The sequence below is a fragment of the Sus scrofa genome, chromosome 14 (assembly GCF_000003025.6).
Source record: "Sus scrofa isolate TJ Tabasco breed Duroc chromosome 14, Sscrofa11.1, whole genome shotgun sequence".
In the NCBI taxonomy this organism is placed as follows: Eukaryota; Metazoa; Chordata; class Mammalia; order Artiodactyla; family Suidae; genus Sus; species Sus scrofa.
In genome coordinates this window covers 88814051-88836040 of record NC_010456.5, presented here as the reverse complement: position 1 = coordinate 88836040, position 21990 = coordinate 88814051, and the positions used below count along the sequence as shown (strand labels likewise).

General features: G+C 37.7%; 1 protein-coding gene across 1 annotated transcript in view; it reads left to right on the top strand.

Moving 5' to 3' along the window:
* PTPN20 (protein tyrosine phosphatase, non-receptor type 20) overlaps positions 1-21990 on the top strand; it is a 75210-nt gene that overhangs the window by 2922 nt on the left and 50298 nt on the right. The window contains exons 2-5 of the mRNA XM_021073067.1: positions 4966-5100; positions 6373-6599; positions 8060-8211; positions 15773-15894. The gene's annotated coding sequence lies outside the window, so the exon portion shown is untranslated. The remainder of the gene's footprint in view (positions 1-4965; positions 5101-6372; positions 6600-8059; positions 8212-15772; positions 15895-21990) is intronic.

The window sequence follows — 21990 nt, the reverse complement described above, 5'->3', positions numbered from 1 at the left end:
GCTTTCCATTTTCAGACTAACTCATAGTCTTGGATTGGATGGGCTGGGGGTTTGTCACGGTGGCAGTTCTAGTCTCTGTGAGTATCTTTTATTACTGCATGTCTTCTTGGGTCTGATGTAGTGGGAATCTACAGACTCTACAGATCTAAGATCACCAGGGGAAATTTTCAGTTTCTTAGGTTGTCATTTCTCCCTCACTGCTTGGGCTGTATTATGATACAAATAGTAATAATGGTTGACATTGACAGCTCTTAAAAGTGCCAGGCACTGTTATAAGCATGTCACATGCATAATCTTGTTTAATTGTCACCTCAGCTCAATGAGGCAGGTACTATTATTATCTCTAATAATTTTCTGATGCAAAAATAAGCTCAGAGGGTTTAAGTAGCTTGCCTGAGTTGCATATAATCTGATCTCCAGTTACTTCTGCAGACTTCAGCTTTTTTTGAAAAGACCTTGGCCATGACGGATCTACACTGTGTGGAGTAGATGAAATAATGGACCGAAGCACGCTGCCTGGGTTCAGAAACTGCTACCTGCTAGCTATGTGACTTTGGGCCTATGTGCCTCTGTTTCCTTATCCATGAAATGGGAATAATAATAGTACCTCTATGATAGGGTTCTTGTGAGCATCACATGAGTTAATATACTTAATAAACCTCAACTAATGACTGGTTTTAAATGATGCTCTTATCCTCTGTCTGGTATTGCAGCTGTGGTGATATGTGTACTGATTGATTGATTCACCTAAAATTACTCTCCAAGGGTCCTACCAGCGGGTCTAGATGGAGTTCGGAAATGATCCTGATTCATCTTTGTTTCCTCTGATTTTATTACCTCTATGAGGGAAGCAAACGTACTAATTTGCTTCTAGTGGCAGAAAACAACTTGGATTTCATTCAGATTCATCTGACCAGTGACTTTGATTTAGTTTGTCCTTGCATTGCAACACTACCTAAAGGGAAATAAGGCTTGAAGAGTAATGTGTTTCCATTTTGCCTTTTCCAGATTGGCAGCCTATTAGAGGGATTTAGTTAGAATGGCCAGTGCTGGGCACAGTGTAAGGCAAATGATGTGGGTCAAAGGCTGGACATGAACATGTTCTGAAAAGATCTGTAAAATTGAGACTTACTGTGATGTTTTGCTCCAGCTACTGATTAAAAGCGACTGGGCAGGCTTGGAAAGGAAGGCCAGTGAAAGTTCTAAATGATATTTTTTGGTAGATAACAGGGAGGGTAAATGCATGGTATAAAGTAGTGGTTACATCAGGATAATGGAGGGAATTTTATGAAGCAAAATGATAGGCTCTATATACACAGATTCTGAATCAGTAAGTCATGATGGCATTCTGGAATCAATCTATTTTTTAAGAGCTCTCTGAATGACTCAGATGTGGACCTAGCATGGGATATCATTAGTGAAAATCAGTGCTTTTCAGTCTTGTGTTTTAAAATCACTGTTCAGTTAGGTTTTTTTTTTTTTTTTTTTTTTTTTTGGTCTTTTTTTCCTGTCTTTTTAGGGCCGCACCTGCAGCGTATGGAGGTTCCCAGGCTAGGGGTCAATCGGAGCTGTAGCTGCTGGCCTGTGCCACAGCCACAGCAATGCCAGATCCTAGTCACATCTGCCACCCACACCCCAGCCCACAGCAATGCTGGATCTTCACCCCACTGAACAAGGCCAGGGATCGAACCCGCCACCTCATGGTTCCTAGTCAGATTCGTTTCTGTTGCACCATGACGGAAACTCCCCAGTTAGCTTTTTAAAAAAATACTGATGCTCTGGACTCACCCTAGGGATTTTGATTCAGTTGGCTTGGACAAGTTCTAGACATTTGGTACTGGTATTTTTAAAAGCTTCTTAGGTCATTAACCTGCAGACAGTTTTGAGAATCACTGGTATAATAAGCTAGATTCCCCTCCATAGTTTAGTTACTCCTAGATTTAAAATAGACATAGCTTCAGACATCATCTTATCAGGAGAGTGAACACGTTAGTATTTCTAAACTTCCCCGGTGCAAATGTTCAGTTTAATACTCAAGTAACAGGGGTGTTCCCACTGTCTCACAGTGGAAATGAATCCGACTAGGAACCGTGAGGTTGCAGGTTTGATCCCTGGTCTTGCTCAGTGGGTTAAGGATCTGGTGTTGCCATGAGCTGTGGTGTAGGTCACAGATGCAGCTTGGAACCTGTGTGGCTGTGGCTGTGGCCGGCAGGTCTAGACCCCTAGCCTGGGAACCTCCATATGCTGCGGGTGTGGCCCTAAAAAGCAAAAAAACCCACAAAAAACAAACTCAGGTAATAAGGAAAGGTATGAATTGATGATTGAGTTAACATTTATCACTGAGCAATGGAGATTTCATCAGGTTTTCCCTGGGGAGGACAATTAACATTTACTGAGAACTTTATGTGTAATCTCAATCTTACAACAACTCTGGGAGGTGTGTATGATTCCCATGTTGTAGATGAGAATTTGGGGGCTAAGGGAGGTTAAGTAACTTGCCCAAGATTTACACCCAGATACATACAGCTCCAAAGTCTAGGTTCCATTTCCTCAGTGGTTCTCAACCTTGACTGCACAAGTGGATCACCTGAGAAACTAATGATCAGCCCTTGGATGCCATTCTCAGGGATTCTGACTGTATTTATTTGATATAGCCTAGAACTGGGATTTTGCAATGCTCTCCAGTTAATTCTAATGTGCAGCTGAAATTGGTATTCTCTGCATTACACCATGCAGCCTTCTGGTGCTTTAAATTCATTTTCCTTTACACTAGTACTCTGTCCCTCTCTAGAGTGCTATGGCTGGGTTTCTTGCCTCCATACTTCACTTGTCTTAGTGTCCTTTTTGTCCCATCCTCCTCTTAATAAATGTGTATTGAGTGCCTAGTTTGTGTCATTTTTCATGGTGCTGAGATGACTAAAGTGGTGACAAGAAAGACCAAGTCACCAGCCTCATGGTACTTATATGGAGGTAGATACCTCTGTTTCATTTATCTATTTGTCTGTTCTTTTGCCAGCACCATGCTGTCTTGATTACTGTAGCTCTGTAGTAAATCTTGAAATCTGTAGTGTTGGTGTTCCAACTTTATCCTTCTCCAGTGTTACGTTGAGTGATGCTGAATCCTTTGCCTTTCCGTATATACTTTAGAATGAGTTGTTGATAACCACAGAATAATTTGCTGAAATTTTGATTGAGATCATATTGACTATAAATGACATTGGAGATAATTGAGATCTTAACATTGATTCTTTCTACCTGTGACCCTGGGATATTTCTCCTTTTATTTAGATCTTTGCTTTTTTTCATCACCTTTGTAGAGTTCCTCATATAGCTCCTGTACATATTTTGTTAGATTTATACATGTGTATTTTATTTTGGGGGATCTAATGTAATGTTATTTATTTACAATTCCAGCTGTTTTTTATTTAGAATTGCAGGTGTTCATTACTGGTATACAGCAAAGAAATTGACATTTGTATATTAACTTTGTGCCTTGCAGCCTTCTGTAATTGTTTATTAAATCGGGAGTTCTTTGTTGTTATTGTTGATTCTTTGGGATTTTCTTCAGAGACAGTTGTACCATCTGAGAAGAAAGACAGTTTTATTTCTTCCTTCCCAATCTGTATATCTTTTATTTCTTATGTCTTCCTGCATTAGCTAGGACTTCTCGTATGAACCCGAGTAGGAGTGTTGAAAGAGAACATCCTTGCCTTGTTTCCCATCTTAGAGCAAAATATCTGTTTCTCACCATTTCGCTACCTATAAATTTTTTGGTAGATGTTCTTTATCAGGTTGAAGTTACCCCCCCACCAGCGCTAGTTTTCTGAGGGTTTTTTTTTTTTTTATCATGAATGGAATTTGGATTTTGTCAGGTGTTGTATATGTTGATATGATTTGCTTTGTAATTTATGTTGAAAGCCAGACATGGCATATTGCATAATAGGAAGTAATAAACTTAGGCTTTCAGAGTGAGGTTTTATGATAATTTGACAAGAAGCTGGGCTCTGTTTATGTTTTCTAAAGCTGTAGTTGCCAGATGGTATAGTTTATTTTAGTTTCCTTGCATTCCCCCCATCTTCTAATGTCTTTGGGTTTCCCTAAGAACGCCTTCTTAAATAGAATTTGTAACTTGCAACTTTTTTGCTTATAGTCCACTGTTAAAATACTGAAGCCCAATGACATGGTAGGGTTTTGAGGACAAGAAGAATTATATAACCTTATGATTAAATCTCATGTTTTATGGTAGACTCAGTCATGAGTCTTGGGATATGACATTTAGAAGTGTTTCTTATTCTCTCTCTCTTTTTTTAACCCTTTCATGAGACAGGATGGTTAGAGGAGGCTAGAATTGATCAGTTGCCCTTTCTCCAGGTCAGATAAGGCTCTAGTCAAGTGCCTTTCCTTGGAGGGCAGGCCTTTATTATGGAGAGTGCTCTAGATGCATTTCAGAATGGTAACTTTTCCCCTCCCCTTGTCTGAAACACAAGAGTATTTTCCCCCTCCTACCCATGAGAACATAGTGCAGCATGGCAAGGCCCCGTGGACTGGGAACGATCATAAGCAGATGGTAAGGAACAGAGAAAGACAGGGAGAACATGAACAGATAAAGTAGTGGTAGTAGAAATGTGAACAACCTTTATTACTTCAGTGGCTTGAGAAGAACACAGAGTGCAGTGCTTTTATACAAATAGGATTGTAAGGACCCATGAGGGGTGATAGTTCTTTCTCATTTCTATGATTGAAGGGTAAGGACTTTTTTAAAATGTTTAAACTTTCATTGATAACTCAATTTTGTTTTTACATAATTAGCTGTTTTATTCTAATTTAAGTAGATTATCTCTTGAAGCTTTTTAAACTTCAGCCTTATTGAAGTATAATTATATATAGATATCTTAGTCTCATGAATCAAGATAATTTCATTTCTTCCTTCCCAGTCTGAATACCTTTCTTATTCTTATTGCATAGGCTGGAGCTGCCAGTGGCTCTTGAGGTGGCCCTTCAGCACTTCATTCCTCCCTGCTTCACAACCCCAAAGACTCACACACACATTCTACAGAGAATGAGTTATAAACCTCTGACCAAAGATGAAATTTCCTAATGGTAACTATTTTTTATATGAATATTGCTTATCTTTATAATCAGAAAAAGCAACATTATTCCTTAAAAAAACCCAACCCAACTAAAAACAATTATTAAAAGGTATAAGGCATGTTAGCTAATTAATAATAGTCCAGGAAGTTTGGGCATTTTGGTCACAGGAAGTATAGATGTCACAGGAGGAAACTCTTATCCCTGAGGTGACTTCAGGAGGGGCAGCAAGATTACTTAATATTGAGCACTTGGAGTTTCTTTCATTTTCTCCTCTCTAGGCGAGTATGGGTTTCCAAGAGTGGGGTGTGAAAGAATTTTCCAGATGAATTAGAAGCAGTTTCAGCCCGTTAGGTTGGGATTGTCAAGGCAAGGTGCATCTTGCATCTAACATAAAGTCAATATGAAGAAATAGCTTTTTACTAACATCTGCCTTAGTTTTGAGAGAGTTTAAGTTAAAATGAAAATGGCACCTCAACTGGGAATTCGAGAATATGTATAGCATTCATTGGCTCTTCTATGTCACTCTAGCTCCTGAAGAAAAATATCCTGCTTTTTTTTTTGGCCTGGGCAAACTAAATACTTGTGTTTTTTCTTCTTATGGTAACGTAAGACCACTTCGTGCCATGTTGGGGCTTTTTCCCCCCATATCCTCAGTGCTAAAAACGAAGTCGTAATTCTTTTAGGTTTCCCTCTTCTCAGGCTTAATTCCTTGATTTTCTATACTATAGCACCTTCTCCAGGAGTTGGAGGGAAATCTTTAATTTAGAGGTCTGATTTCTGAGTTCTTTGAATTGGTTATGCAGATTGCCTGGTGAGGCATACACATTTTTCACAGAATTAGCTAATTAATCTATCAGGCACTTCTTCAGTGTCTAAAATGTTTTAGTCACTGAAGATACAAAAATGGAAAATTTATAGTTCCTGACCCAAATGCCTATAGTCCAACCTGGGGAAATATGTCTAAGAAATCATTATTGAAAACAGAAATATAGTGGAAGCACTGATATGAGTTTACTTAGCCAAACCATGGACAAATGCATAATACAGTAGAAGCTTTCAACTGTATTTCCTGAAAGGTTTTCTTTTGCTTCATAAGAAACTGAAGATTCTGTTTTTAGTATATAATTTATATAGACTACTGAGGCATCAGTACACATTTGTTGATGATGAAGTATATAGTCTTATACTATTACAGATTTACTGCAGTAGCTGTAACTCAAAAATTGTGTCAGTCATATTAATATTGATATTCTTTTGTCTATTTCTTCTATCATATGCTAGATCAAATGTAAAAGAACAGAAATTTATCCAGTTTGGTTCTTGTGTTTCTATACCTCAAACTCACTGCACTAACGGACACCAGAAATGGGCATGCATTTCTGATCAAAGCTGCTTGCTCTTGAAGCACTGCTGACTTTCATGGAAGATTTGAATTGGTGACTTGGTATGGATTAATATGGATTTTAGTCTACTTATCTGTGTGCCAGAGACATGTTACTGATGTGCAGGTATGTGCGTGTGTGTTTATATAAATAGGATAAGTTGTTTGGGTGCCATTCACATGTCTGTTTGGTGGAATGCAGTGGGTAGCCCATTTAAACATTGGTATTTAAGTAGTAAGAATATGTTCAGTTATCAAGGAACATCTTGATTATCTGATATTTCTGCATTTTAACTGTCTTTAAGATGATATCACATAAAATATATTCAGTCATGTATTTGGATGGTGGAAGCTTGGGCATAATTCTTGGTGGTTTTCATTTAACAATGAGGTCTTTAACTTTTCAGCGTTATTTTTGGGGAGGCCCATCACTTAAGTCCATTACCTTAGTACTAGTCACAAGGCCACTCCTGTCCTTTAAAAAAAAAACGAACAACAGATTTTCTCCCCCTCTTTTTCAAAAAAAATGACTCATTAAATTTTGAAATGAAACCATGTTAAGGATTTTATTCAATTTATTTATTAATGAAGCAACCGGGAAAGTGGCAAAGGTAGTTCAGAGAACATTTTGTCTTTTTAGGGCCGCACCCATGGCATATGGAGGTTTCCAGGCTAGGGGTCTAATCGGAGCTGTAGCTGTAGCTGCTGGCCTGCGCCACAGTCACAGCAATGCCAGATCAAAGCCACATCTGTGACCTACACCACAGCTCATGGCAATGCCAGATCCTTAACCCACTGAGCGAGGCCAGGGATCGAACTTGCAGCCTCATGGCTCCTAGTCGGATTCATTTCCGCTGTGCCACAACGGGAACCCTTTTTTATACACACTTTTAATGAATGTTAGAGTAAGAATGCTAGGTTAGATTTTAAAAGACTGGTTAATGTTTTACAGCAATAAATTATAAGCTTTTGTATTGTCTTTCAGACAGAAATTATTTGTATCCTTACTGAATGAAAATCTATAGGTTAAAGTGTAATTTCACTAAGTCTAGGACTTTTAATCAACAAAAACAGTGAGTTGTACAAGGTACAACTTCTTTACATCCTTGGAAGGGCCGTTTAACATCAAAAGGACATACCACCTACATTTTTGCTGTACCTCCATGTTCTAAAGTTTTAAAATATGTTTAAAAACATCATCTTTTAGATTCAGATTATAGTAATCTCATTTCTTTTGAGGTAACTAATGGGAATGTCACCAGATAAATAAAAACCTCTAGATTTTAACCAGTGGGAACAATGTAACATCATCGTAGAGGTCTATTATGGCAAAGATTAGGAGAGAAAAAAATGTTTATCCTGAGTGAGGACTTTTTATAGACTGAACATGACCTCCTTGAAGACAGGCTCTAAAGTTAATTCTTATCCTTCAATATCAAATCCTCAGCACCTAATTCAGAATAAGTGTGGCATTAAATGAAATACCTTGCTGAGTGACAGTGACTAAACATATGAGTAATAATATGTCAAAACTGTGAAAACTCAAGTTGTCTAATAGAAATTCCTTCTCTTTGTGTGTTTGATCAGGTGAACAGCAACTGTGTACTGGCAGAGAATACTAATTAGACCTCCTGTCTGACTCTCAGAACACAAGGCTCAGTACTGCAGAAACCTTTTACCCATCTCTTCCGGGCATGGGGACAACATGTCTTCACCCAGGAAGGATCTAGCAGAGTCTGGTAAGTTCTTATGCACTGTGCACTGTGATGGTGTGGGGAGCAGGAGGAGCCAGAATAGTGCTTTTCAGACTGTAAATATGCTTTGAGCCAGCTGTGTATTTGTTAACCTCTTCATTCTGATTCACTGGGTATGGGGGTTGGAGGGGAGGTGAGATTCTGCATCTCTAACAAGCTGTCATGCTTAGAGAAGCAAGGATTAGACTCTTATGTTTTATTTTACTTGCATCAAATTACTTCTTTTCTGATTGTAGATGTAATACATATTTATTGAAGAAATACTTATGTACTTTGGAAAGTACGTAAAAGCACAAAAACACAAGAAGGATTTTGGTGCATGATACTAATGCAGTGTTTCAATTAGATGCTGACTGTTTCCCAGACGACCCATGTTGTCATTGTTGTGCCTGACACATTAGTAGCTTGCTATCAGTTTTCAGTATTTCTTTTATACCTTTTCTCATCCCTTCCATGTTACTCTCAGCTCTTGGTTCCTCTTCTACCCTGCCTCCTTAGAATCAGTTTGCTCCCTGTCCTTAGAAGTTTAAGTCAGAGCTCTACATAGGGCATTCCCTGCCAGGCTGCTTCTCTAGCCTTGCAGGTCTGACTCCAGAAGTACTTCTGGTCCTTTTTACACTCTGAAAGGCCTGGAGGCAGCTTTCTTTCTCATTGTGACATTACTTATCCATAGCGTGTATATCGTGTCCAGTTTTTTTTTCTTCAATTATAGGTATTATTGACATGTTAATATTTAGATTTTATTCTTTGGTTGAATTCTTTTTTTAGGAGAAGTTTTCCAGATTGGGATCCCTGAGCTAATGATTCTGAATTTTGTATTACTCTACTACCTGTTGCCATATTATTTTTAGAAGAGGTTAGTCACATAATGTTATACCAGTTATAGTGTAATCTCATCATACTTAGTGCTCTCAGAGCTAAAAGTTCATAATTTAGTTGTTATGAAATGATACCTTGAACTTCTAAGCTTATGTGCATCTATCAATAAGCCAGGTGGGGTATTTAAAGGAGTCACTGGGAAGTACTACTGGTACTATGCCTTATATGGGTAAAATGACAGGCTGCATAGCTCACAAATGGAGAATTAACATACAGCAGGTAGTTAAATAATATACACATCTTTCATAGTAATTATGTCCTTAGCTCCTAGTTCTGTACTGTATTTAGAGTCATCATGACTGGCCATTGGTCAAGGAACAGAGGAATACATAGGATATCACATAAGGGGCTGCTAGTAGGCCTCGGTTGATACAGCATTGCTCACCATTAAAAAGCATCCCGTAGGCAATCTAGACTCATTCAACTCCCATATAATCTCTATCACCTGACCCTTCAGGAACATTGAAGATTGCATTCTCTGTTCTTCCTGAGTCACTGAGGTTATAAAGATTACCACCTTTCTACTACTACTGCTTTATCTGTTCACCTTCTCCCTTTCTTTCACTGTTCCTTACTGTCTGCTTATAACTATACTGGGTCCATGGAGTACTGCCATGCTGCTAAGACTTTGAGGGTGTGCTCCCCAAACAGCCTCTGTGGAACAGAGCCTCTGTGGAACAGGCTTGCTCCAGCACCTGATCCAAGGAGAAAGCCTGGACATTAGAGGAGTTCATAAGAATGTGAGGCTCAAATAAACTTTTTTAGGGGTGTGATCTCAGACTGGATTAAAAAGGATACTCCTTGCCTTATCCCAAGATTAGAGTATCTAAAAATGCATGAGTAGGAAGGGAGAAGGGGGTGTTTTATGCAGCTCAGTGCTTTTAAACTCTCATATCTGTCCCGAGCCACACATGAGCACACATAAAAATGACTTTCTTTTTCATTTTTTATGGACCCCATTAATTTATGACCTTATTCGCTTTGTATGATTTCTGCTCTTCTAGATTTCCACTTCGTATTTCATTCCTTGAACTAATGTTAGCACCCTCTCTCCAATTTTGACCTGTTACTTTCCTTCTTTGATTCTGTTTTGGGCTCTTCTTCTGGCCAAGGATTATCATGATTTTGAGAAAATACCTTGTTCATCCTAGCCTACTAATCTAGAGTCCATGATGGAAGGGTACACCCTCACTACTGTTAACAGAAAAGCTTTCCCCATTGCCCAACATCTTGCATTTTGTTCAAACCTGAGAAAAGTATTGCTAGGGAAACATATAAGAGGGATCACACAATGACAGTTGTAAACAAAATTTATTATTCCATAGACATACACTGCATGTTCTAGCCTGTACACTGTATTTAAGGTTGGAAATAGGGAAGTGTTAGCAGAAGTGAAAAAATGCAGGAGAGGAAGATATTGCTGTGTTGGAGCCACAGAAGTGAAGTGCTCTTCTTGTCACATCATCTCGGGAGTCACTTGGCCTTAATGAGATAAATTTTTCTTGAAAAGTGTAAATGAAGAGGTGAATTTTGGAAACTCAAACAGTAGTAACCAACTTAATAAATGCTCATCCCGTGTCAAGTGCTGTGCTGAGCACTTAGATCTTGTTTAATCCCTGTGACAGCCTTGTGACATAGGTACTATTAGTATTTCTATTCTGTAGATGAGGACACTAAGGCATAGAGAGGGTAGGGAATTTGACCTAGATCATACCAAAGCTGACACAATAAGGAGGCCATCTACAAACCAAGGAAAAACGCCTTGGGAGAAACCAAACCTGCTGGCACCTCGATTTTGGACTTTCAACTTCCAGAACTGAGGGAAGAACTGTGAAGAAACTGTAAGAAACAATAAATTTCTATTGTTTAAGGCACCAGTTGTGGTATTTGCCCTAGCAGAATGATGCAGTAGTATTTACCTCCTAAAATGAGGTGAGAAGTATTTCCTTCTCTTTAATTTTTTGAAGTTAGTATATAATTGATATTTTTTCTTAAATGTTTTGGATTTGCTAGTGAAGCTGTTTGGACCTGGTGTTTATGTGAGAATTTTAAATCATGAATTCAATTTCTTTACTAGCTCTAGGGCTATTCATATTATGTCTTTCTTCTTGGGTCTGTGTAGAATGTGTCTTTCAAATTTTTTGTTCATTTCATCTAAGTTGCCAAACTTAAACATAACATTATTCATAATATTCCTTTAATATCCTTTAAATTTCTATTGAAATATTATGAGGTCCTCCCTTTTAGCCCTGAAATTGTTTGTTTCTTCTCTCTTTTATTTCTTAACTTGTCTGTCAAGATAATTACCTATTTTATTGGTTCCATTTTGTTGTTGTTCTCCTTATTTAATTGCTTTCTATTCTTTCTTACCACCATATCCATTATTCTGCTTCTTTGAATTTAATTTTCTCTTCTTTTTCTAATTTCTTAAGATGGAAGTTTAGACGATGGATTTTAGGCTTTTCTATTTTTTCATGGAGGTATCCAGTTCTGTATTTCTAAAAAACATTACTTTTGTTCCCTCTTTAAAATTTCAAAATGCTCTTTTATTCACCTTCATGAAGTTTAAGATACTTTCTAGATTGCCTGTGACTTCTTCTTTGACTCCTTGATTAAAAAGAAATTTGTTGTGTAGTTTCCAAATATTTGGAGATTTCCCATATATCTTATTATTGATTTCTAATTTAATTCCATTGTGATTCAAGGATATTTATATGATATATTTCATAATTTATATGATAAAACTGTAATTTAATAGCTTTTAAATATATTGAAAATTGTTTTATGACCTTTGAGAATATTCCATGGACACTTGATTGGGTATTCTGTAATTTTAGGGTGTAGTGTTCTATACTTTTAAGTTAGGACAGTGTGAATTACATAGTGTGTTTCAAGTCTTCCATGTCTTTTTTTTTGTGTGTTTCTTTTTGCCATTTCTTGGGCCACTCCCATGGCATATGTAGGTTCCCATGCTAGAGGTCCAATCAGAGCTGTAGCCACTGGCCTACACCACAGCCACAGCAACGCAGGATCCAAGCCACGTCTGCAACCTAAACCAGACCTCATGGCAACGTGCGATCCTTAACCCTCTGAGCAAGGCCAGGGATCAAACCCACAACCTCATGATTCCTAGTCGGATTCGTTAACCACTGAGCCACGAGGGGAACTCCAAGTCTTCCATGTCTTTGCTGATATTTTTTCTGTCTGTTATGTCAATTGCTGAAAGACAATTTTGTGGATATGTATCTTTCTTCTTTCAATTCTATTGTTTGGTTTTTTTTTTTTGACTGTGTTTGTGGTATGTGGAAGTTCTTGGGCCACAGCATTGACCCAAGCTGCAGCAGTAACAGAACTGGATCCTTAATCCACTGAGCCACAAGGGAACTCCTCAGTTCTACTGGTTTTTACTTCATGTAATTTGTAGTTTTGCTATTGGTTGCATACATATTTTGAATTATGTTTCTAACAAATTAACCTCTTTATCTTTATGTGATGTTCCTCCTTATCTTTGGTAGTATTCTTTGTTCTGAAGTCTACTTTTATATTAATCTAGCCATTAAAACTTTATTTTTTTAATTTTTAATTTTTTAAAGTATAGTTGATTTATAGTGTTGTGCCAATTTCTACTGTACAGCATAGTGATTCAGTCACACACATATATAGATTCTTTTTCTCATACTGTATTCCATCATGTTCTATCCTAAAAGAATGGCTATAGTTCCCTGTGCTATACAGTAGGATCTCATTGCTGATCCATTCTAAATGTAATTTTTTGTATCTACCAACCCCAAACTCCCAGTCCCTCTCACTCCCTTCCCCCTGCCCCTTGGTAACCACAAGTCTCTTCTCCATGTCTGCGAGTGTTTGTATTTTGTAGATAGGTTCATTTATGCCATATTTTAGAATGCAGATAAAAGTGATATCATATGGTATTTGTCTTTTTATGACTTCCCTCATTTAGTATGAGAATCTCTAGTTGCATTCATGTTGCTGCAAATGGCATTATTTCATTCTTTTTTATGGATGAGTAGTATTCCATTGTGTATATGTACCATATCTTCTTAATCCATTCATCTGTCATTGGGCATTTAGGTTGTTTCCATGTCTTGGCTGTTGTGAATAGTGCTGCAGTGAACATAGGAGTGCGTATATGTGTTTGAATTATAGTTTTGTCTGGATATATGCCCAGGAGTGGGATTGCTGGATCATATGATAGCTCTGTATTTAGTTTTCTGAGGAACCTCCATACTGTTTTCCATATGGCTGTACCAATTTATTTCCCCACAAACAGTGGAGGAGGGTTCCGTTTTCTCCACACCCTCTTCAGCATTTATTATTTGTTGACTTGCCAATGATGGCCATTCTGACCAGTGTGAGTTGGTACCTCATTTTAGTTTTGATTTGCATTTCTCTAATTGTTAGTGATGTTGAGCATCTTTTCATGTGCCTATTGGCTATCCATATGTCTTTGGAGCAATGACTATTTACATCTTCTGCCCATTTTCTGATTGGGTTGTTTGTTTTTTGTTGTTGAGTTGTGTGAGTTGTTGGTATATTTTTGAGTTGTTGGTGTATGCTCTTCTTGGTTGCATCCTTTGAAACCAAATTTTCTCCCACTCATTCTGTGGGTTGTCTTTTTGTTTTTATTTGTTTGTTTTTTTAATGGTTTCCTATGCTGTGCAAAAACTTTTGAATTTAATTAGGTCCCATTGGTTTATTTTTGCTTTTATTGTTGTTATTCTAGGCAGTGGGTCAAACAAGATGTTGCTGTAATTTATGTCAAAGAGAATTCTGCCTGTGTTTTCCTCTAGAAGTTTTATAGTATCTGGCCTTAAGTTTAGGTCTTTAATCCATTTTGAGTTCATTTTAGTATATAGTGTTAGAGAATAATCTAATTTCATTCTTTCACATGTAGCTGTCCAGTTTTCCCAGCACCACTTATTGAAGAGATTATCTTTCCTCCACTGTATGTTCTTGCCCCCTTTGTCATAGATTAGTTGACCATAGCTTCTTGGGTTTATTTCTGGGATTTCTATCCTGTTCCACTGGTCTGTATTTCTGTTTTTGTGCCAGTATTATACTGTTTTGAATACTGTAGCTTTGTAGTATAGGCTGAAGTCAGGGAGCCTGATTCCTCTAGTTCTGTTTTTCTTTTTCAATATTGTTTTGGCTATTTGGTGCTTTGTGTTTCCATACAAATTTTAACATATTTTGTTTGACTTCTGTGAAGAATGTCATTGGTAATATGATAGGAATTGCATTGAATCTGTAGATTGCCTTGGGTAATGTAGCCATTTTGACAATATTGAGTCTTCCATTCCAAGAGCATGGTATATATTTCCATCTGTTTGTGTCATCTTTGATTTCTTTCACCAGTGTCTTAGAGTTTTCAGAGTGTAGGTTTTTTTTTTTTTTCCTCTCTCTTTTTTTCTTTTTTTGGACACTCCCACAGCATATGGAGTTCCAGGCCAGGGATCAGATCCTAGCTGCAGTTGTGACCTAAGGTGCAGCTGTAGCAATGCCGGATCCTTAACCCACTGTGCCAGGCCGGGGATTGAACCTGCATCGTGGGGCTCCAAAGATGCTGCCGATCCGGTTGTGCCACAGCAGGTACTCCAGGTCTTTTTTCTCTTTATGTAGGTTTATTCCTAGTATTTTATTCTTTTTGGTGAAATGGTGAATGAGATTGTTTCCATAATTTCTCTTTCTGATCTTACCTTGCTAATGTATAGAGATGCAGTTAATTTCCATGTAATAATTTTGTATCCTGCCATTTTATCAAATTCATTGATGAACTCTTAACAGTTTTCTAGTAGTGTCTTTAGGAGTTTCTAGATATAATATCTTATCATCTGCAAACAGTGATAGTTTTACTTCTTCTTTTCCAATTTGGATTCCTTTAATTTCTTTTCTTCTCTGATAGCCATGTCTAGACTTCCAAAACTATGTTGAATAATGGTGGTGAAAGTGGACATCCTTGTCTTATTCTGATCTTTGCTGAAATGCTTTCAGTTTTTCACCATTGAGAATGATGTTTGCTGTGGGTTTGTCATATATGGCTCAATTCCAAGATCAGAGAAAACTATCTCTCTTGGCTTCTATATGAAAGAGTCCATGCAGTGACATTAACAGAATAATTAGTAAAAATCCTTTAATAAAACCAGCAATGAGTTTCCTAGGGATGATTCATGGTATGTTCTTCAGTAAGTCTAAAATAACTTTCTAAGTACATTAACGTATTGCTAATTTGTTGTTAACAATATGACATGAAAATGAGACTTATAAAACACACTCTTCTTTATCCAAGAAATAGACTGTGAAACACAGAAGAATTGAATTCTGTAGATCCCAATGCATAGGTTTTGAGGTGGTATATATTTAGAATTTACCTGAATAGTACTTTCTTGAATAATATGGAAGTAGGAACAAAGGGGTTGCTCAAAAATCAGCTTTCTGAGGATAATCTGGAAGAAGGATCATGTTTGCAGTGTTATTTTTTTGAAGCAGGGAGAAAAATGATTAATATAGGAGATAAAGATGAGATTACTCTAAAACAGGAAAAGTAGGCAAGCTTCCCCCCATGTAGTTTGGCTTTTCTCACTAAGACTCAACCTTATCTTCGTTGTAGCCCTTTGCTTTGATCACTTCTTTCCTTTTCTTTGTTCAGGAAAAGATCCAAAGGGAGAGGACTCTGATATGAAAAACCCGAATCCCTGTTCGCTTTCATTATGTCATGACGACTTGCCTTCATCAAGTCAGAAAATGGCACCTAGATCAGTGAATTGTGAGGTAAAACTAGAAAAGGGATCTCTGCTAATTGGCTATGGCTGATATTAAAATCACTGACTAAGCTCTCTAAGGAATAGGTGTCTATTTTGTTCTCCTTATCACTGATTTCTTAATTCTATGTCACGCTGATGTTGAAGATGACCAAAGTAAGGATTTGGAAGAGTGGAACTTTTTGCAACTGAAGAAAACCTCTCTCAGTGCTCTTTTGGAAATTTTACTTATTTTAGCATCTACTTCATTTTGTGCTACTAAAAGAGACACAAAATACGTTTCGCATAAAATTTGAAGCATCTTTAGATATATTGATGATGGAATTTTTCATTGATGGAGACGATATTCCAAAGTAGGGAGTAGTAGATGGCTGCAAAAAAATCTGGGGCAAAACCCTCACCTTGACACATTACCTTCCTTATGGAGATACTGCCAGTGTTAGAGCACAGAAAGGGAAATGCATTTTCATCTTGTGCATGCCTTGCATTTTTGCTTATCTAATCTGTTGGAGTTTGGGGACTTCCATTATTACAGTCCCCATTTTCACTTCCTGCAGGTTCTAGCATTAATAGAGATAAAATCAGTACTAAGAACAATCACTGCTTCCCCTACTTTCCCAATTTGGCTGTCAGGGCTGACAGTTGTGCTGTTGCTTTGAAAAACAACATTGTATGTAGTTTGATTGTTCTCTCATGTAGGACTCGGTCCATTCCTCTATGACATGCAAGGTGACCACATCAAGGCCACTATTACCTCTCTGGCTGGCAGTCTCTCTTAGTGTAATCCTGGGCTTTCAGCCCCACTGTTGATACTTTTCCAAGATCTTTTTTTTGTGTGTGTGTGTGTGTGTGTGTGTGTGTGTGTGTGTGTTTTCGCCTTTTCTTGAGCCACTCCCGTGGCATATGGAGGTTCCCAGGCTAGGGGTCTAATTGGAGCTGTAGCCATTGGCCTATGCCAGAGCCACAGCAACGCGGGATCCAAGCCACGTCTGAGACCCACACCACAGCTCATGGCACGCCAGATCCTTAACCCACTGAGCAACCTCATGGTTCCTAGTTGGATTCGTTAACCACTGCACCACGACGGGAACTCCCAGAATGATATTCTATTTGAAGGAGACATAACTGGAAGTGAGCAATGTCATAGACTGTCTTGAGTAGATCCTTTATACAACTATACTTGACTCCCTACTAGAACTGAGTATATTTTATGGTTTAGGTTTTTTCTCTCTATATTTTATGGCTTGACTTTTCTTGGATGAGTTTTGATATATTTTAAAATTTCCTTTTAGGGAAAAGTATCTTAGACCATTCCTAGGTGGTTTTTAGAATACGTTGTGGAAAATCATGTGGTTTTGTTAAAATTTGCCTTGCTTATATTTCATGAAGCAATTATTTTGATATTATAGCCACTTGATGCCCTTTCAGTTATGATGTCCCTAGGAATCATATACACTTCATGGACTTGTATGTAGATGGTTTGATTTGGAAGATAGAGCAATAAATTTTTATTCCAATGCTCATTTTAAAGGTGAGGAAACTAAGTTCCATAGAGCCAAAATGATTTTTCTGTTATCCTACAGCTCTTTAATCACCAAGAAAAGACTAAAAACTGGGAGCTTATCTCCTAGTATTAGTGCTTTCACTTTGGCCTCATAAATGTTTGCCATATGCAGTGCAGAAAAGTTAACTTAGGCTCTTTGGAAAAATAATCCATCTTTTATTTTGACATTGATTTATTGAGCACTCTCCAAAAAGACCTGGCATCTTGATAGTTTAGGATATTTCTCTTGTGCTTTCTTGGTATTGTTAGCCAAATCACATTTCATTCAAAGACCTGTAGAGTCCTCAGTGAGCCTTATTTGAATTATAGTCGTCTAAAACAGTTTACTTCTTTGATAAATATAATCAAGTTGATTTTGAAGCATGTCTCAGGTTTAACTTATGCTAGGACTTCTCACTCAGGTGGTGTTATTTTTCTTAGTAAATGAGTTGTGCACAAGTGGCTATTTAAATATTTGTTGGAGATGGGAGGGTTTGTGTTGATGTGATAGCACTGCCTCATTGTTTTTCCTCCTTCCCATTTGTTCACAGTCTTCACATTCCTACTTTAATTAATGAAATTTGTTTTTAGAGATTTGCTTTCCCAATTGGTGTTGATAAACTATTTTTCAGGACTAGGTCAACTCTGTAGTACTCATTTCATTGAATTTATTGATCATCCGCATAGTTTAATGAGAAGAAATATTTGGGGGACATTTTCGCTTCATATTTTAAAGTAAAAAAGTTAAAATACACAGAGCAATGCTAACAAGGAGAGCTGGTATAGATACAGTGATATCAGAAAGAAGAGACTTAAATGCAGACAGCATTAAACATTAAGAAGTCACAGTTGCGTTCACAAGGAAGATAAAAAATTCTTTTTTTTTTTTTTCTTGGCTGCACCCATGGCATATGGAAGTTCCTAGGCCAGGCATCAAATCTGAGCCACAGCTGCAACCTACACCAGAGCTGCAGCAATGCTGGATCCTGAACCTGCTGTGGTAGGCCCAGGGTCGAACCCATGCCACAGCAGAGACAACATGGGATTCTTAACCCACTGCACCGTAGCAGCAACTACCAAAATTCTAAAATTATATAAGCACCTAATAACAGCTTCAGAATATATAAATCAAAATTACTATGAATAGTTGATAAATTCACCCTGATAGTGGGCCATTTTAAAATATTTCTTTTTTTAATAGATTAGAAAATTCGTTGAGTATATAAATTATAAAAGTCAATTAGCAAGCTATATACAATGGACATATGTAGAACTTGCATCCAAAAATTAGAGAGCATAAATTTTTTCAAGCAGGAGTTCCTGTTGTGGCTTAGTGGTTAACGAATCCAACTAGGAACCATGAGGTTGCAGGTTCGATCCCTGGCCTCACTCGGTGGGTTAAGGATCAGGCATTGCCGTGAACTGTGATGTAGGTCGCAGGCACAGCTCATATCCTGCATTGCTGTGGCTGTGGTGTAGGCCAGTGGCTACAGCTCCAATTAGACCCCGAGCCTGGGAACCTCTGTATGCTGTGGGTGTGGCCCTAGAAAAGACAAAAAAGACCCCCCTCCCAAATTTTTTTTTTCAAGCATACATGAACCATTTATAAAAATTTATCATGTATCAAATCAAAATAAGTCAAAATAAATGGTGGATAACCTTTATAGTGTTGACTGTGGTCTTTGATGTAAAGAAATTCAGTTAGAAGTCATTCACAAAAAGATGAAACATACATTTGATATTTAAAGACATGTACTTCTAAACTCATGAGTCAAAAAGAAATCATAATGGAAATTTAAAATTTTAGATTAGGAGTTCCCATTGTGGCTAAACAGGTTAAGAACCTGGCTAGTATCCATGAGGATGTGGGTTCAGTCCCTGGCCTTTCTCAGTAGATTAAGGATTCAGCATTGCTGCAAGCTGTGGTGTAGGTTGTGGATGTGGCTTGGATCCCACGTTGCCTTGGCTGTGGTGTAGGCTGGCGGCTCCGATTTGATCCCCAGCCTGGGAACTTCATATGCTGCAGGGGCAGCCATAAAAAGAAAAAAACAAAAAAAAGAATAAATATAAAACTATTATGTATAAAAACTTGTGGTTTACTCACTATGCAGTCGTTAGCATACATAATGGTGTAATCTATACCAGTACATTTATAGTGATACCAGCTACAAAGTATGAAGGAGTAAATCTAAGAAAAGGTGTGAATTACCTTTATTGGAGCATTATAAAGTGTTTTGATGGATAACTATATATTAATGGATAATAATACTTAATCTAATAAAGATAACAGATTTTCCTAATTTAAACTACAAAATTAATTTAACTTAATTTCCATACAGATTTCAAATTTTGTGTGTGTGAGGGAGAGAGACTTAGTTGATTCAAAAACTTACTTCAGAAAACAGAAGACCAGGAATAGGCGGCGTTGGGGAAGGAAGATAAAGTGCCTGTGTGGTGGAAGGACAACTGGGATAACTGCAGGCTATCAAGACTCAGTATAAACCTATGAGAATTGAGAAAATGTGGTAATAGTATAGGAAGTGGCAGATAAGATCAGTGGAACCACGTGGAGATTCCAGAAGACGACTCAAGCATATATGGGGACATTTTATGTGCAGGTGGTGTTGTGGATAGAATGGTCTATGCAATCAATGGTGCTGGTACAATTGGTTCTTCCAGTAGGAAAAGTAAAACTGAATTACTGCCTATGAGTAAAGGCCAAATGAACATTTTCTTTTTTACAATGAGGCAAATAATCTTCTATTAGCCTTTTAGCACCCTGTTTCTCTGGAAACCTAAAAAAGTTGAACTATCAGCTATGTTACCAAGCAGTATTGATTACAGTAAAACTAACTCCTGAGCTGGAAGGATTGTGAATAGGACTATAAATGTCTTGTTAAAAGTACAAATGGGGTGAATGTGGAAGCTCCTTGCTGTAATTTCTAGAGCTTAAGCTTATGAGTTGTTGCAAGAGATACTGTTCCTGTGTAGCTTGAGGTTTCTAAGCCAGGGTGACTCAGCTACCCACCCATGTCATCTTACTGCCTTACACTTGAGGTGACAGTAGAATGCTACTAGAACTCCTGATGAGGGCAAGCCTTAGGCTGTTCTGACATGTGTGACTCCTTTCCTGTAACCTTCTGCAAAGCTCATCTGGTGCCAGGTGTGGTCTGTTGGATTTTTGAATATCCATCGAAAGCAAGATCATTGCTAATGATTAAACAGAATGGGCACTACACTAAAATTGATTCTTGGTGAATAAAATCCTCACATATTTAAAGCAAGCTTAAAGAAGTTTAGAAAACTGATAGAGAATTGATATTTTTTTTACCCACATAAGAAAGGATTTGGGGGGAGTTCTCGTCATGGCTCAGCAGAAATGAATCGGACTAGTATTCAGGAGGACACAGGTTTGATCCCTGGCCTTGCTCAGTGGGTTAAGGATCCGGAGTTTCCATAAGCTGTGGTGTAGGTCACAGACATGGCTTGGATCTGGTGTTGCTGTGGCTGTGGTGTAGGCCAGTGGCTACAGCTCCAATTCAACCCCTGGAGCCTCCATATGCCATCGGTGTGACCCTAAAAAAAAAAAGGGGGGAGATTTGTATATTTATGTTTTATATATTATTCAAAATGTCAATCCATTATGTTAGAATTTAATATATTCTACAATGGTCAAGTTATTGCTAAATATAAATTAACTTTATATTTTAGGTAATACATATTCATATTAGGCTAAAAACTTAGTAAGTTACATGTTTTGACTTGTCCAGCAAAATGAATATGCTTGGTAGGAGTGCCAGGTAGTTGTTTACATCTTTCCATTAACATGCTTCTTTTTAAAAGTGATTGTACTTAGGTCCATGTTCTAAAATGATGGCTATATATATGTCCACCAGAGGTATTCCAGGTATAGGAAAATTTCATGGAATTAGGCAAAACACACATATATATATATATATATACACACACACACACACACACTAACAAGAGGGGAAAGGATTTTAATATGTTTCACAAAATAAGAGTTATTAAATGGCACTTCAAAAAAGATGAAAAAATACAATGTAGAGAGTATGGCTGGAGATGCTGCCTGAGAAATGGAGAGGTGGGAGATGAGGGTGGAGATGAGGCGTAGGCCAGACCATGGGGGACTGCTGGGCTTTGGACCTGCTGCTTCTTTTGCTCAGGATGCTTTCCTGTCTCTTTGCCTAGTCCTTCCTTTTACCTTTTAGGTACATGGAGGTTAGGAATCTCCATACTCTGTTGCTGTATTAACACATCACCAGCTGTACTTTTTATATGCTTACTTCTGTATTTTCTCTCTCCCCATGAGAACATATATAATCCACAAAGGCAGTATTTTATCTGTAGCTGTAGGACATGCACAATATGTGCATGTCCTAGGCCCCTAGAAAAGAATTATTAAATGAATGGAGTAATTGAAGCAGAACTGAGGGCTAAAATACTGCTTATTGAATCTTTATTTTAATGTGATTTTCCCCTTTAGTCATATTCAATTTTGTTTACCAGTGGTCCAGGTGCTATATAGGATAGTTCAAAGGC